Raw genomic sequence first — 17,227 nt, forward strand, 5'->3', positions numbered from 1 at the left:
GAAGCTTTTAATGTTTGATGTATCACAGTATTTTAATATTCTTTTGGAAGCCGCCCAGAGTGGCTGAGGAAGCCCAGCCAGATGGGTGGGGTATAAATAATAAATATATTATTATTATTATAATCTGCAATGGAAGTGGGAACCACAGCCCTTCCAGGGCACAGAGGTTCTCTCTTGCAAATGATTCTCTGACTTTTTAAAGCTGGGGTTCCAGAACTTGAAAGTAAACCTAAGTGAGGTACAAATGGACCCTAGAGGACATTGACTGATGAGAATTAGAAAGCACAGGCTGGGCAGGTTGAATACATTTTGCTACCTGAGGCAAAGAAGAAGACAGCTCTGGGCTGTCAACTGACTCTTACTTCACCCCTGCTGTGACAGGGCACACCATCACACACAAGGGCAGCTCATTGGTCTAAGGGATCTAGGACAGACATACAGAGCTGTGCAATCAGCTGGTTGTTGGGGCTTGCTCAGCTCTCTGAATGGCACTATGCAGTTTTCAGGTGATCTACAGAGTGATATAAATGCCAACGATCAGCTGATTGTCAGGGGTTGCATAGCTCTTTGCATGGCGCTTTGCAAGTCCAAACCAGCTGACTATAACCTCAGGTACTTGACAGGTAGGCGGTTCTGCTCACCTCCCAACTTGAGCCATGGGAGAGATGAGGATCCAGCCTGCTGACCAGATTCAGTTCCTCATTCCTTGTCTAACCTGATTGGCAGAAGGCAAGAGTCTCTCCCAGCTCTACCTGATGAAGCTGGGGATTGTCTACTGATCCTCTTTGTCTTTGGGTTGGCAATTGGAGGCCAGTTGGTGCTTTTCAGGCTTGCCAAGCTTGGCCATGAGGCCTCCGATTTCCAATTCTTAGGTTGGAACTACAGAGTGTCAAACATTTTTTTTTTGGTGGGGGAGGAGTCTCTCTTTGCCTTAGTGCAGCAAATTATATCAACATATTTAAGGATATCCATAAAGCTCATTGAAGTAAATGCAGACGTAAGCGCAGGTTTAAAATTAACCAAGTGTTTGGGTTCACACTTCATTTTTAAAAAGAAAAAAAGACCTACATTTGCCTGAGTTACCTGATCACTGGCCGACTTGCTCCTTGGATCATGGCGATGATAATTTCTCCTTTGCAACAAATGCATTAGGCTAGGATATTTCAATCAGCGAGCACCAACCGGTAATAGACTCTTCTCATTAATGGCCAGTGTAGTTGCTGGGAATACTCAGGTGGCTGGGTAGTTTATTGTTGTGTTAATTAACTCTTACTCTATTTACATGCAGATTTAAATTTACATGGGGTATTTATTTTGCAGATGAATGCAGTGGTGATTATCAGATAATTAACTGGAGAATTGATAGCCTTAAGAGGAGACAAGGTTCCATCCTAAAGGGTCCCTCTTGCTTCCATCTCTTTATAGCCCACCAACATTTTAAAGATGGAATCAGTTCTTAATATCAAGCCTCCTAATTGCTTTTACTAGGTCTCTGCGCCTGTAAATAATTGCTTTTCTTGGATCTGCTTATGTCTGTTTTATGTTGGATTTATTTATTTTTTATGATTCTCTCTTGGACTGTTTCTACTCGGCTGAAATATTTGCATGGATTATTAGGTTGGAGCCAGAGTTGTTTACCTCTTTGAGTTGTTGTATCAGGGCTGGAGGGTCAAGTCATTTTGCTTTAAATAGCTGTACTTATGAAGCAAAATGTCAGAATCATAGAGCTGGGAGAAGGCAAATGGATCGTCCTTGGATGCATCTGCACAAGGTGCTAGGAAGAAAAGTGCAAGCGCACCTATTCAACACATCTGGCATCCTGACAGACTCCAATGGCCTCCAGGTCATTCATGATGGATGAAGATATTATTATGGCTTTTGGTGGCTACTCTGGATAGATACAACTGAATGTTGGCCAAGCAGTGGAGGGCACACACTGGCCAATTTTGTGCAACTGCAGACAAGGTGGTAAAACTGTTCCTAACCAATTCCGCTTCAGACCACATAGGAGGAGCCACATGGGTAAAATTCCCAGAAAGTGGGGTCATCGCATGTGCGAAACTGACATTTGCGGAGTAAGAGATTCTAGAACTCTTTTCAGTGATACCTGGTAAGCAAAAGGAGCATGTGACATGGAAGAGTGTTCAATGATCATCCTCAACAATGTGCGCACACACTTCAGTCAGAAGTGGATACAATCCAGGAACAGTTTTATCACCTCACCCCTGCTGTTTGCCTGAACTAGACCTCAGACGCTCTGTTTTCTAAATGGTGTGTGGTAAAATTCTAATCATCACATCAGCAGAAACTGTACATGTGGATGGATTTCTGAAGTAAGAAGCTGCTATTTGGTGCAATCATATGTATTCACCCAGGGTCTGGACATGAAAGACACACACTTGGCAGAGAGCTCCTATATTTCTAGGGATTTTTTCCCACACTCTCCATATTATTGCTAACAAATTGGATTTCGGATGCATTTTCATGAGAGAGTCCTGTAGTCCAGATCCCACCCCTTCCTGCAAAACAGGATCTCCATTTTGAACCATGTGCCTCTCAGGAAACCTTGAATGAAAAGACTCCACATGGTGGAGAATACTTTAGACCAGAATTTGACAACATATTTACACTCCCACCACAAATGGAGAGGAGAGACCCACTCTCCACATCCACATAAAGGACATAAGGTAGGATTGATGTGATGAGGCTTTTCTGCCTGGCATCCAGTGTGCCAACTAATTCAGTGCTGGCCATTTCTGAAAGGACTTTCAAATAGCCCCACGCTGCTCTTTTGCCCTCCAGTTTTCAACTGGCCCATGGGGGCCTGTGGCTCCCCACCGCAACTCGAACCATTAACTCGGAATTCTTGGGAAGGGGGTGCTTTGTGGTGTGTATGCAGCCTAACATTCTTACCTGTTGCTCTGCCCATTTGGACCACTAGCCATCTCAACTTTTGCCTGTGGCTCTGCCCACCACTGGTATGTGATGCCCAAAAGCTTGGGGGGGGGAGTGGGAAATTTTCCCTTTGAGGAAGGCTACCAGCTGCCATGCAGGCCTGAGGAAAAAGCGGTTCTCTGCCCCTTCCTTATCATGCTGCCGCAGCCATCCTTCTAGGCCAGCCTTTGCCAGTCTGATGCCTTCCCAGGTGTTTGGAACCAGAACTCCCATCGCCCCAGAAAGCTGCCCTAGGCCATCATCATTTGAAACTTACTAAGGATAAATAGGAGATAACCATGTCAGCAAGGTGGCTGTGGGGAAACTATCCAAATTCATTGTGTTGTCCTCAGAAGCCCCATGTCGGCATAATCTTATTTAAAGATTATTCCTCTTCCAAACTTCTCCTTTATCTCTCCTGTGTTCCAGGTGTCGCATCTGTTGCCTAGGCATGCTGGCTGCTGAAATGTGCGTAATTTGTAATGCTTACAAAACAGCCAAACATCAGGCAAGGCTTCTCCTCTTCTCCAAATCATAGCCCAGTCTCGGTACTTGTATCCTCTAAGGCAGGGGTCACCAACCTAAGGCCCATGGGCCGGAAGAGGCCTACAGAGGTCGTTTGACTGGCCAACGAGCCACCTCCGAACCGAGCTGCCTGCTCACATGCTGCGCTAAACCAGCGCAGCACAGCACGGGGACTCACTTCCTCAGCACTGAAAATTGCATCTACACAGATGCAGATGCTGAAAATCGCATCTGCGCATGTGCAGACGCCGAAAATTGTGAGTGCGCATGCGATCCGGCCACAAAGGGATCTCTGCGGGACTGATCTGGCCCAGGCAAGATAAACCTTGCTGACCCCTGCTCTAAGGGCACATCCACACCACAGACTTAAGCTGGTTTAACAATCATTCCCTCTTCCCAGAGAACTCTGGGGGCTGTAGTTCTGTGAGGGGGAATAGGAGTCTCCTGAGAATTCACTGCACTCTTGAAAAGCTGCAGAATCCCAGGGTTCTTTGAGGAAACCATGACTGTCAAAAGTGGTATAGAATTGATATAAATGTCTAGTGCAGATGAGGCTTTAGGTCAGTATCTCAAAACTGGGGCGATGCTTGTAATCTCTTACCACAATTCTAGCAGGGGCTCCTTCTGTCTAAAATCCTAGAGCAATCATATGTTTCCTGGCCTCTCAGTGTTAAAAGGCAGCTTGTGTGCTGGAGGAAGTGACATGCTTTAAAATGAAGATTTTGACTCATGCTGCTAGACTCCCCTGAAAAAACATATTTACTCTCTGCTGCACTAGAATCATTCGCTCGGTGTAACATGCGCATCCCGCTGTTTTCATCTGTCAAACACTGGGAGCTTTGCCATTTGATCATTCTGGATGTCTTCCAGGCCATAGAGATAAATAAGGTCATATTTTTCATCTTCCATTGTTAAAACCTTTTTCAGTTTGCTTGCATCCTGGCAGGTCAGATTTCTAGACAGGTTTTTGAAGGTGCATGGGGACTACCTTATTCTGAGTTTCATAGTTTGCTAGATACCCTACTGTTCTCTCTTGTGTTATATATTTGCATTTTTAAACCAAGTATGGGGAATCACTTTTTGTTTCACTTGTACTATGGTTCACATCAGACCAGCCAGTGGCCAGAGAAGATGGATGGTGGAGTCCAATAACCTGTGGAGGACGATGCAGTGGCTACACCTACCCTAAAAAAATTCACAAAAGTGGCAATGGCACTTCTCCAATCTTATTTGCTTCAGGGACAAGGACATCTCCCAAAGAGGCCCACATCAATTTGAAAAATACTGAAAAAGGAATCTTTCCCTCAGTCTTACCAACTATGAAAAGTGGTATGATGGGAAAGGTTAAAGAAGGGAAATCAGTTCCTAAAGAACAGAACAAAGGTCACATCCATACTGTATATTTAAAGATCATAGCTTCCCCCGAATTCTCCAGGTAACTGTAGCTTTTTTAAAGAGTCCTGAAGGGTAAACTGGGGAGCCATTAAAGTGCTAGAAATATGTTTGAAATATATGTGTGGTTGTGATCCAAGTGGTGAGCACACATTTGCATCCAGTTTGGGCCAGGGTAGAAAGGGAGGGAGAGACCCTCAATCTGAGTAGCTCAAGATGCTCAACAAAAGAATACTGTCCTTGAAGCTTTAACTGCGGACATCTTTCCTTTGTTCAAGTTTGGAGGGCTTCTGCTACCAGCAGCATGACAATATTTCTCTGTTCCCTCCTGCATGTGCATGCGTGTGTGTGTGTGTGTGTGTGTGTGGCTTCTCCACCAACAGAAGTCCAGAGTCTCCCTCCTCCCATCTTTTATTTTCTAATCCCCCAAAGGGTCCTGCAAGATTGCCAGCTTCAGGAAGCTTAAGAAATTCATGAGGAGAGAAATGTTTTGCATGGTTTCTTTAATCAATTTATCCATCCCTTCCTGCAGGATTGCCTTTGGGTCTTGATGTCAGGAAGTGCACACTTCATTTCCATACTGTAGTAGGAAGGACATGAGAAATTCTTGGCTGAGCAACAGTGAGAACCAGACCTGACATTGCACCTTGATGCATGCAGCTTCTGCCTGATGGTTTTCAAAAATGATAATTAGAAGCAGTCTTGGGGATGGGGAGCCACTTGAATGGGGAAATGGAGGGCAGGGAAAGGATGATGCGTTGTGTTCCCCCATCATCTTCGTTCCTCAAGATAGCCTTTAAGCCTTCTTTGTTTCAAAGGCCATAGATAATGGCTGCGTTCTTCCTATACATTTAAAGTGAATGATTTTGCCAAAGAATTCTGGGAACTGTAGTTTACCCCTCATGGTGTTGACTACTGGCCCTGATGGAGATGTTCTGCCTTCACTGCAGGCTTCTGTTTAGCAGTTGCTGGAAGCCACAGGAGGGGGTAGTGGTCTTGTACTTGGATCCTGCTTGCTTGGATCCTGTTTCCCACAGGCATCTGGTTGGCCACTGTGAGAACAGGATGCTGGACTACATGGACCACTGACCTGGTCCAGCAGGAGCTATCACAATATTTACCTGAAGACTCTGGACTCTGTGTGGTTTACCTCTGATTTAAACCAGCACTGTGCTAGGCTGTATGGATATTTCTCTACCTTTGAAGGAGTCAGTCTGGATAATATCCGTGGGTTCCTTCCAGCCTGTGATCCTTTATCTGTGACATTAGAATCGACAAGAGGATACCTATCGAGCCTGTGATCCTTTGCAAATGCAATGGCCTTATCCACTCAGCTAATTATGGTACCAGTCACTAGCACATCAAGAGCGAGCTCTGTCGGTGTAGAGACAAACAGGTGGGCTTCTCCTATCTCAACTGGCTGGAGGCAAAGTCATCTCAGGATGGAGAACAATAGGCTGTGTGCAAGAGGGAGTGAGTTTTGGCTGATGCTGGAAGCTGGAGACACAGAGGTTTACCTTGCTCTGTGCTGGACCCAAAGCTATGGCTTAGACATCTCCCTGGGATCCTAATGGGGTGTGTTAATGTTGTGAGCACCTCCATCCCATGCTGTGTTTGTTTGTTTGTTTGTTTGTGTTCATATATCCTAAGGACACCACAATCTCTATTTACCTGCATTTCAAGGAAACCAAACCCTGGGTATTCCCTGGGATCCCTGGACTTTCTCGCTGCTTGGAGATTGAGATGCATGCAAGAATGCTGTCTATGGAAGGGCCAGTTTTCCTAGACCCCTGGTGTCAACAGTTCACCATTTGGTGGGGATCAGGTTTTGTTTCAACAATCAAGGATGAGTCAGTTGTGCATTCCCTCCACACACACCTCAGTGATCTTTCATTTCGTAGACATTTCGTAGTTAACCAAGAAGCCTTGGTTGTGCTGGATGCAAAAGACCCAATATTTGCGTGAGGATATTACACCTTCAGACTTCATTGATCTCTTCTTCTTCTTAGACATTTCCCCCTTCTAATTATATTCCACCCCCTCAAATGATCCGGAGGTGTGACATCTATTTCTGCCTGAATGTGTTGCTAAGAAAATAAGTACTACAGAATAAGATTTAAATGGGTTGTTAAATGCTGGAGGCGGGAGGAGATGTGTGGCAAAGAATGCAGACTTGACTGAGATAGAACGGCTTGTCCTATGAAGAACTAGGACAGATTGTCTAGGAATCCCAGCTTAAATGGAATGAAATTCTGGGATGTAGATAGTCCTGCTTACATGCAATTTAAAAGGGAGAGGAGGAGGAGGAGGAGGAGGAGGAGGAGGAGGAGGAGGAGGAGGAGGCAGGCTGTTCCTGACTGATAGGCAATATGGGATGTGGTATGTAGAATATGCACTTTTCCTGATGAGGTCATGGAAGGATAGACTTGCATTTTTAAGCTCCTGTCTTGGAAGAGAGACCCGCCCCTCTCTAAACACTGCAGGGCAGTAGAGAGAGAAGATGTTGTGTCCCTGGCCTCCACATGTTGTTTATTTGTTTATTTCCGTTTAACAAAACAATAAGGATAACAATAAACCAGTTTAAAGCATATATAACATCCAAAAATACTTAAAAAACCAATGATAAGCTAAAAACAGATTAAAACACTTGTCAACATTCCACACAACTGGGTAGACTTGTTTACAACATGATCATTAAACCATTCATCACTCTGAGATCTACATAAACTTAAGCCACCAATAAAGATCTGCAGGCATACCCTCCAACATTCCTCTGACGAAAATAGAGACATTTCTTAGGGCGGATTTACACTCGCGGTTTGTGACGTTAAGGAAAGGTTAAGGAAAGGTTATCATAATGCAGAGGGAAACAGTACGTTCTGCTTGTAATGTTCATAATGTGTTTTTTGAAATGTGACACCAGAGGGCTCTGTAGAGCAACCAGGAACCCTTCCAAAGCTACAATTTTATGATTCTGTGGGCACGCGGTGCTGGGAATTGTGGCTCTGTGAGGGGAAGCCTTGGCTATGAAAGTGGGACAAAACTGCTTTAAATGTCTGGTGCGGATGTGATCTAAGTGACTCATTCCAGTAGTGCCAGGATTTATGCTTGTACAAAAGAACTTCCCCTGTCCTCCCCCTGCGTGGCTCCAAAATATGTTCTAGGGTTTCCCCCAACCCTTCAGAGCAGATTTAGGGGTTGTGGGGAGCATGTGGGGGAAATGGGGGAAGATCTGTTCCACAAACATAAATCCTTGCACTAATGGAATGAGGGCCCAATATTTTAGCCCTGGGTCCCATTTAAAAAGCAGGACATATTTATGCAATATAACATCTAAGCTGTGGGCCATAGCCAAAATAACAGCAAGAGAGTGCTTTAAAAAAATTACATTTATTTTTCAAATTGTAATAAACCCATTAGGACTGAGCAGAAATGTTAGATAGAGCTGAAGCATAAGTATGGTGAATTTGCCTTTACATAATCTTATGTATAGCCAGGGAAATGTGACAGAACATAAAAAATCCAAAACTCAGGAATGACTTATTGATATAAAATGTATTTTAAAAATGGACATGTGTGTGTGTGATGAAACAGACAGAGCGGGGGGGGGAGAAGGCTTTTCAAAGCTTCAAAAGTAATGTGGAGCATTCCCTTGGGACGAGAAATGTCCTTGGTATGGATTTGTGAGAGAAAATGATAGTGTATTCAAGTACGGTCTTGTGTTCTCACAGGTCAATAATCTGCATTTAACCAAGTCCCTCAGTGCATCAGAGGCCATAACACTTGCAAGGCAGCTGCTCCATGCTGAAATAATAATCAAAGAAGCAGAGAGAGCAGAGCTGATTATCGAGTGTGTTAATGCGAGAGTCGGGACTTCGGGATATTGATCTTGTGTGCTTTGGCTGCTCACTGAAAATTCCTCTGCAGTCTGCTTTTGAAATTTATAAACATAATAATTACCGAAAATGGACACTTTCTGTTATGTACTGAGTTGACTAGGATCCAAACTGCAGCAGTCTGATTGGTCCTAGAACAATAGGATCCAAATTGCAGCAGTCTGATTGGTCCTAGAACAATAGGATTCAGAATGCAGCAGTCTGATTGGTCCAAGAACAATGCAGCAGTATGATTGGTTGGCAGGAACCACCCAATCATGCTCCAGATATAAGTGAATCCACAACCTGATTGGCTTACAGTAGAATTCCAGAATTAACCAATCATGTGCAGCCCATTGTGTAAATAATGTATATAAGCAGATACTTTGAGGGGACTTCCATTCATTCCTCCTCACCACTATGAGCTGAATAAAGAGCATGAAATCACTTTGCGACTCTGAGTATATTTCACTGGCGACGAAGGTGGGATCCCGCTGAGCTGACTGCCACACACAGCACCGCAGCACCGCCACCTGACGCACCGCTGCCTCGCACCGTGTATCCAGGCTTCAGCTCCGGGACACAAGGAACTCAGAATGGCAACCGACAGCAGCTTCTCGCCGTTCAACCCAGCATCTGGAGACTGGGAAGCGTACGCCTCCCGTTTCACCTTCCTTCTAGAAGCCAAAGGGGTCACCGATGAAGAAGACGCCAAGAAGAGGGCAATATTCTTCAGCATCTGCGGAGAGGAGACATTTGAAATCGCCCGGGCTCTCCTTGCACCTGAAGACGTCGCTACTGTTCCATACAAAACAATAATGGAACAGCTGAAGGGGCACTTTTCGCCACAGCCCTCAGTGGTGGCTCGTCGTAATGCCTTCTACGCAAAGCGGCAAGCCCCTGGGGAAACCATAACTGGGTTTGTGACCTCTCTCCGCCAAGCTGCCCGGTTCTGCAACTTCTCAGAGCTGGAGAACATGCTTCGTGACCGCCTCGTCGGTGGCCTGAAGGATGAGAAGCTGCAACGACGCCTCTACGCCAAGAAGGACCTAACGTTCCAGGTCGCTCTGGAGGAGGCCCTGGCAACGGAAGCTGCCGAGAGGTCGACGCAAGAGGCACGGCCAAGCCTGCCACCCCAACCGATGGTCCACCATGAAGACCTCACCGACGACTCAGGATCTGACAGGGAGGAGGTGCACCGAGTACAGCAGCGCACTCAAGCAGCGCACAGACCACAGCTGCCTCGACGAGAAGGAGGAAACTGCGCAAGCTGCGGGGAGAGTCACGAGAGGAGGACCTGCCGTTTCCGCAACGCAGAGTGCAGGCAGTGCAGAAAATTGGGACACATCGCCCGGGTGTGTCGAGCTCGGCCCACCCGACGCCAGGCATCAGATGACCAATCCAAGAGCCCCAGGTCCTGGGGCCCAACGCACCAAGGCAACTCTACGGAGCTCACGGACTTCCAGGTATACCAGTTGCCCCACCCCAACGTAGAGAAAATTTATGTAGAGGTACAGATAGAGGGGGCCCCATGCCGCATGGAGCTTGACACAGGTTCAACTCTATCCATAATCTCGGCAAGGACCTTAAGGAAACTGTGTCCTACTGGGGGTCCCAAACTCAGGCCGGCCCCATTCACCCTCCGGGACTTCCAGAAACGTAAGGTCCCCACAATGGGGGTGGGGACCTTCAGGGTGCAATACCGAGGGCGGACGCGGCAACTGGACTTGCTCGTAGTCAAGGGCCCCTACATTAGCTTACTGGGATTGGCATGGTTTGGACCACTGGGGCTAGCTGTCACCGGGGTGAACCACACTAGCTTACAAGTGGACGTGGACGCCATATGCAAGGAATTTCCAGGGGTTTTCGACGGGAAATTGGGACAGTATACGGGCCCCCCCATTGCGCTACAGCTTGACCCCGCAGTACGACCGGTCAGGCTCAAGGCCCGCCGAGTCCCGTTCGCCTTGAAACCCCGTATAGACGAGGAATTGGACCGACTCGTGGAGCAAGGAGTGCTGGAGCCAGTGCCTAATGCCCCCTGGGAAACCCCAATCGTCACACCCGTCAAGCCTAATGGTTCGGTCCGCATCTGCGCAGACTACAAATGTACCATAAACAAGGCCCTCACGGCCCACGCATACCCAGTGCCAGTGGTCAGCCATGTCCTTGCCACCCTGGCTGGGTCAAAAATTTTTGGCAAGCTGGACTTGGCCCAAGCATATCAACAGCTGCCAGTAGACGAGGCCACAGCAGAGGCACAGACGATTGTGACGCACAGAGGAGCGTTCAGGGTAAAGCGGCTGCAATTCGGTGTCAGTGTGGCACCAGGCATATTCCAGAATCTAATGGACTCGCTCCTTAAAGGGATTCCTGGCGTCACCCCCTTCTTCGATGATGTGTTGATTGCCGGGCCCACACCAGAGGAGTTTGAGGACCGCCTCCGCACCGTTCTGCACCGTTTCCAGACGGCGGGTCTCAAGGTGAAGCGGGAAAAATGTCTACTAGGAGTGCCTCAGGTGGACTTTCTGGGATTTATGGTGGACGCAGAAGGGGTCCACCCGACTGGGGACAAGGTACGGGCCATTTGTGATGCCCCAGCGCCCAAGAGCAAGACTGAACTTCAGGCCTTCTTGGGACTATTGAACTTTTACCATTCCTTCCTTCCCCACAAGGCAGCGGTAGCAGAGCCCCTACACAGACTCCTGGACAAGCGGGCCACTTGGGTGTGGGGCCAGCGCCAGGAGGCTGCATTCCAGGCAGTCAAGGACTTGCTTGTCTCAAACTCAGTCTTGGCACACTTCGACGAGAGGCTGCCAGTGGTGCTAGCATGCGACGCCTCACCCTATGGCATTGGCGCTGTCCTGGGACACCAACTCCCGGATGGAAGAGAGGTACCAGTGGCATACTTTTCCCAGACACTCAATGCAACCGAGCGGAACTACTCGCAAATCGACAAGGAGGGTCTGGCAATCGTGAAGGGAGTAAAAAAATTCCATGATTTCTTGTACGGGCGGCCCTTCACCGTGGTGACTGACCACAAGCCATTGCTTGGCTTGTTTGCCCCCGAAAAGCAGACCCCCCAAGTGCTGTCTCCTCGCGTCCTCAGGTGGTCAATTTTCCTTGCCAGCTACCAGTATGCACTGATTCACCGCCCAGGGAAGGCAATGGGCCATGCGGACGCCCTCAGCAGGCTACCACTACCGGAAACAGGCCCTGACCCAGCACCTGCACAAGAGGTTATGAGCCTGGAGCTGCTTCCCGACCGCCCCATCCAGGCACAAGAAGTTGCACACCATTCCAAGAAAGATAGGGTCATCTCCCGGGTCCTGGACTGGGTGTGGAGGGGATGGCCCAGCAGCAGCCCTGGGCCAGAATTCGCTGGCTACACAACCCGCAAACATGAACTGTCGGCCCACAAGGGGTGCCTGTTATGGGGAAGCAGGGTCGTTGTTCCCCAGCCCCTCCGCAAAAGGGTCCTCACAGCCCTACACGAGACACACCCAGGGGTAGTAAGAATGAAGGCCCTTGCCAGGAGTTATGTCTGGTGGCCAGGGATCGACGGAGAGATAGAGGCCTGGGTCAAACACTGCCAGGCCTGCCAAGAATCCCGCCCAGATCCCCCAAGGGCCCCAGTCCAGTCCTGGGAGTCCGCCCGAGCACCATGGTCACGCCTGCATGTGGACTTCGCTGGCCCCTTTCAGGGGAAAACATTCTTCATAGTGGTGGACTCCTACACCAAATGGCTGGAAGTCGCACTGGTACCGTCCACTTCTACATCCGCAGCCATCCGGGTACTACGCAGGCTGTTTGCAACCCACGGGCTCCCTGACACTCTCGTCTCAGACAACGGGACTGCATTTACGTCAGGAGAATTCCAAACCTTCACAGCGCAGAACGCCATCCGCCACATCCGTTCGGCGCCATTCCACCCTGCCACCAATGGCCAAGCAGAACGCATGGTGCGGACCACCAAGGACACCCTTCGCCACATGACGCAAGGGGATTGGGAGTACCGCCTTGCCACATTCCTCCTGGCACAGCACAGCACCCCCAGCTCAACGACTGGCCGGAGCCCCGCTGAACTACTAATGGGTCGGCGCCTTGCAATCAGATTGGACCGCCTTCACCCCGATAGAGCTCAGGATGAGGTAGTGGTGGGGGAAGGCAGGAACCCCCGGAACTTCGAGGCCCAGGACCCAGTGTACGCAAAGAATTTTGGGGCAGGCCCAGCATGGGTACCCGCCACAGTCACCAGGGTCACTGGCCCCGTGTCGTACGAAGTGCTAACAGATGGGGGGCAATGCTGGCGCCGCCACTGCGACCAGATACGGCGACGATTCCCGGGAGAAAACCAGGAGGAGGACAGGTCAGAGGAGTCCCAAGGGAACAGAGGGGCGGTGAGGCCCATAGAGCAGGAGGGGCCAGCAGGAGAGGCAGAACCAGTAAATACAGAGAGGACCCGTGAGGCCGAAAGGACACCGGAACCAGAACCACGACTGAGCGAGCCGGTTGCGCCAGACCAAACAGGCCCATCACAGCCAGCATCCTTGGAACACGAGCCAGAACCTGAACCCCGGACCAGGGAACACCACAGGCCGCAACGCACACGTAGGCCGCCGGCGTACCTCGAGGACTATGAATGCGACCTCCCGGGCAGGACTGGAACTTAGAGGGGAGGGGTGTTATGTACTGAGTTGACTAGGATCCAAACTGCAGCAGTCTGATTGGTCCTAGAACAATAGGATCCAAATTGCAGCAGTCTGATTGGTCCTAGAACAATAGGATTCAGAATGCAGCAGTCTGATTGGTCCAAGAACAATGCAGCAGTATGATTGGTTGGCAGGAACCACCCAATCATGCTCCAGATATAAGTGAATCCACAACCTGATTGGCTTACAGTAGAATTCCAGAATTAACCAATCATGTGCAGCCCATTGTGTAAATAATGTATATAAGCAGATACTTTGAGGGGACTTCCATTCATTCCTCCTCACCACTATGAGCTGAATAAAGAGCATGAAATCACTTTGCGACTCTGAGTATATTTCACTTTCCAAGCAGGATTTTGATCTCCCTCCCTCCCTCCCATTCTCTCTCTCTCTCTCTCTCTCTCTCTCTCTCTCTCTCTCATTGCATGTCTCTTCAGCTAGAGGCAATCAGTCCTTGAACGAGTCAAAAGCACAGCAGTTCTCTGTTCCTGTCTCCTAAATCAAAAACGTTGAGAGCCAGTGTGGTGTAGTGGTTAAGAGCGGTTGACTTGTAATCTGGTGAACGGGGTTCGCGTCTCCGCTCCTCCACATGCAGCTGCTGGACCAGTCACACTTCTTTGAAGTCTCTCAGCCTCACTCACCTCACAGAGTGTTTGTTGTGGGGGAGGAAGGGAAAGGAGAATGTTAGCCGCTTGGAGACTCCTTTAGGTAGTGATAAAGCAGGATATCAAATCCAAACTCTCCTTCTTCTCTAGCTGGCAGAATGGGACTGACACTTCCAAGTGCTCCAAACACACTATATTTTACCTGGAGGTACACCTAACAAGCCTGCTCACAGCAGCCCCCAAGAGGCATCCAGTGCTTTGCGTGGTTTTTTCCGCACCCAGTTGCAAACAGCATTTGCAGTGGTGTGTCAAAAGCTGGATCCTATGTATGGCAGTGGATGTGCGGAGCCAGTTTGCCCTCAAGCTGGGAGAAGGCAAACAAGCTTTTCAATTGGCCAATGCCCCCGGTGCCAAATAAATCCTTGCTCCCTCTCACACCTCAAACCTTGATTTTTATCCCCACTCTGCCTAACATAATTTTATAACCTGTCACGGTCTTCCCATGATAACAGCAATCTCATATCCTTGGGTTTTTACCAGAAATTACCCAAGACTAACAGGGTTTTTATCTGAGAAACAAGGAAAACAAATTCCCAGCAGGGTCAGGCTACATATTACTTTAAATAAATGATTGACAAAATGGACTTGACAAAATGGACTTTGCACTGGGTGTGGGATGTGGCAAGTGTTATCATTACCAGAAAGCACCACATGCTTAAGCCAAGGATTTGGGAAGGTGTGGTCCTTCTAGACTACAGATCCCATCATCCTGCCTTGGGTGATGCTGACTGAGGTTGATGGGAGCTGGAGTGGCTACAGTTGTGGTCTTCATGTCTGGTTTAGGTCTTCTCTCCCCATCTTGTTAAAAATATATATTCTCCCTCAGCCCCCACAAAAGCTATTAGCAGGGTATGGGAACTCTCTCTCTCTCTCTCTCTCTCTCTCTCTCTCTCTCTCTCTGTGTGTGTGTGTATCTGTGGTACAATATAAAGTACTCATTTTTACATCCTTAAGATATCAATGACTTCCCTTCTTCTCTTTCATGGTTCATTTTACATATCATAAATTTCTGCATATATATATTTTTTAAAGCTATACCATTCAGTATTCCCTTATTGCATCCATCAAAACTCGTTTACACTGTTGAATTTATCTTAATGCTGCCAGCGTTTTCAGCTGTACACAATTATTTCCCATATAGTCAATAAATGTTTTCCAGTCTTCTCTAAATGTATGTTCTTCTTGTTCTCTTATTATATATGTTAAGTCTGCAAGCTGTGCATATCCTGTCAACTTCAGTTGCCATTTTTCTTTGGTTGGGACCTCACTTGTTTTCCATTTTTGGGCTAACGAAACACGGGTCGCAGTAGTGGCATACATAAATAACCTTAGAATCATAGAGTTGGAACAGACCACAAGGGCCATCGAGTCCAACCCCCTGCCAAGTCCAACCCCCTGCCCCCCTTTTTTGACACCTGGGAATTTCAGTCTGAATGATCCCCAGCAGGAAGGACTCTGGGTGTGTGTTTTTTGGGGGGGAGTACTTTTAAACATTTTTTTCAATTCATTATGGATAATTTCCCAATACTTTTTTACCCATTTGCAAGTCCAGCAGTGTGCGGGAACTCTCATTTCCACCAACTCAAAGCCTGGTGAGGTGAAATTCATAGGCTATGAATGAAATTAAGAACATACAATGAGCCCTGCTGGATCAGGCCAATGATCTATCTAGTTCAGCATCCTGCTCTCACAGTGGCCAGTCAGATGCCTGTGGGAAGCCTGTAAGTAGGAACTGAGCTTACTCCCTTCTTGTAGTTTCCAGCTACTGGCATTCAGAAACATTGCTGTCTCTGACAGAGCTGGACTGAGGAGAGTCCAGCCAATTCACCCACCCTGGGCACTGAGCTGAGAGGGTGCTGCAGGGGCCCTCAACAATGTCTTAGAACAGAAGGTGGGAGGTGGGACAGCGGCAAATTTTGGTGTTGCACAGAGCGCCACTGAAATTTGAAAGTTCAAAGTCTGCCAGTGACCAGCCTCTGATCATGGAGACAGAGCATTGACACCCTGACCATGAAGTGATACGATTGTGAAAACACACGTAGTACACCCGTCCTTTCACTTACAGTTTTAAGTAGCATGGATGGACACCATAATGGTGAGAACCTAAGATTTGGACCCATAGATTGGCTGGTGGGTTGTTGTTGATGATTAGCCAGGGTATCTCAGATTTAGCTAGGATGTGACTTTCTGCGACAACCTGCTGTTTGTTTGTGAGCCACTTTTCCAATTCACTGGAGGCTGTCTTCTTCATGCTGGTTCCCTACTTGCTCTGGTGGTGCCATCGTCCCCCAAATGAAGCTGAACTGCAGAAATCTTGCTGTGAGAAAGAAAAACCTGCATTGTATCATGCTGAAATGTTGTCCCACTGAGCTGAAGCACCTGGGGAGAGAGCTGAGCTGAGTCTATCACCTTGAGGGAGAGGCAGCTGAGGCAGCCTTCTTGACCTTTGTAGCTGGGGCAGCATTATGAGACAACTGGGCCAAATGTCACGAGGGGCGAGGATACTGAACAGAGGACTTCCGGGTTAGCGCGATCGGCTAATGGCGGATTCCCTCCGAGCTTCGGAGGGAATCTGCTCGACAGGGGCTGGGTCTTGCCGCGCAGGCGACGCGGGGACCCTTAAAAACCACGGGCGCGGATGCCCGTGGACATGGTGACTCGGCGGGCTCCGTTAGCACCCTCCTGATCCGTGAAGGAGCCTTTTTAAAGGCTACGGAACGGGTGACGGGGAGCGGTGTGGTGCTGTGAGTCTTCTGCTTTCCCTGCCGAGCGAAGCCGCATGCCATTTGCCGGAGAGCGCTGACTTCTTCCTCTTAAAATCTGGACTTAAAATCAAGAACAACAACCCGTGAGTAATTTGTAATTTGGACTAAAAATTTTTTCTATGTGGATTTGGCACGAGCGGGGGAGGTGCAAAGAGGAAGTCCGTCTCCACCCCATTGTAAACAGATTAAAGCAAGGACTTGCCAACTAAGGTTGCGAGAAGAGATTTTTTTCCCCCTGATTGGATAAAAGTTATTAATTCCACGGATTTAAAAACCTAAGTTACTGTGCTGAGGACAAGAGTTTATTTGTTTAGATTAAGTGCCACTCTTCTCGAGACCGGGAGTAACCCATGAAAAGA

Source organism: Podarcis vaucheri, assembly GCF_965113315.1.
Source record: "Podarcis vaucheri genome assembly, chromosome: 4".
NCBI classification, from domain to species: Eukaryota; Metazoa; Chordata; class Lepidosauria; order Squamata; family Lacertidae; genus Podarcis; species Podarcis vaucheri.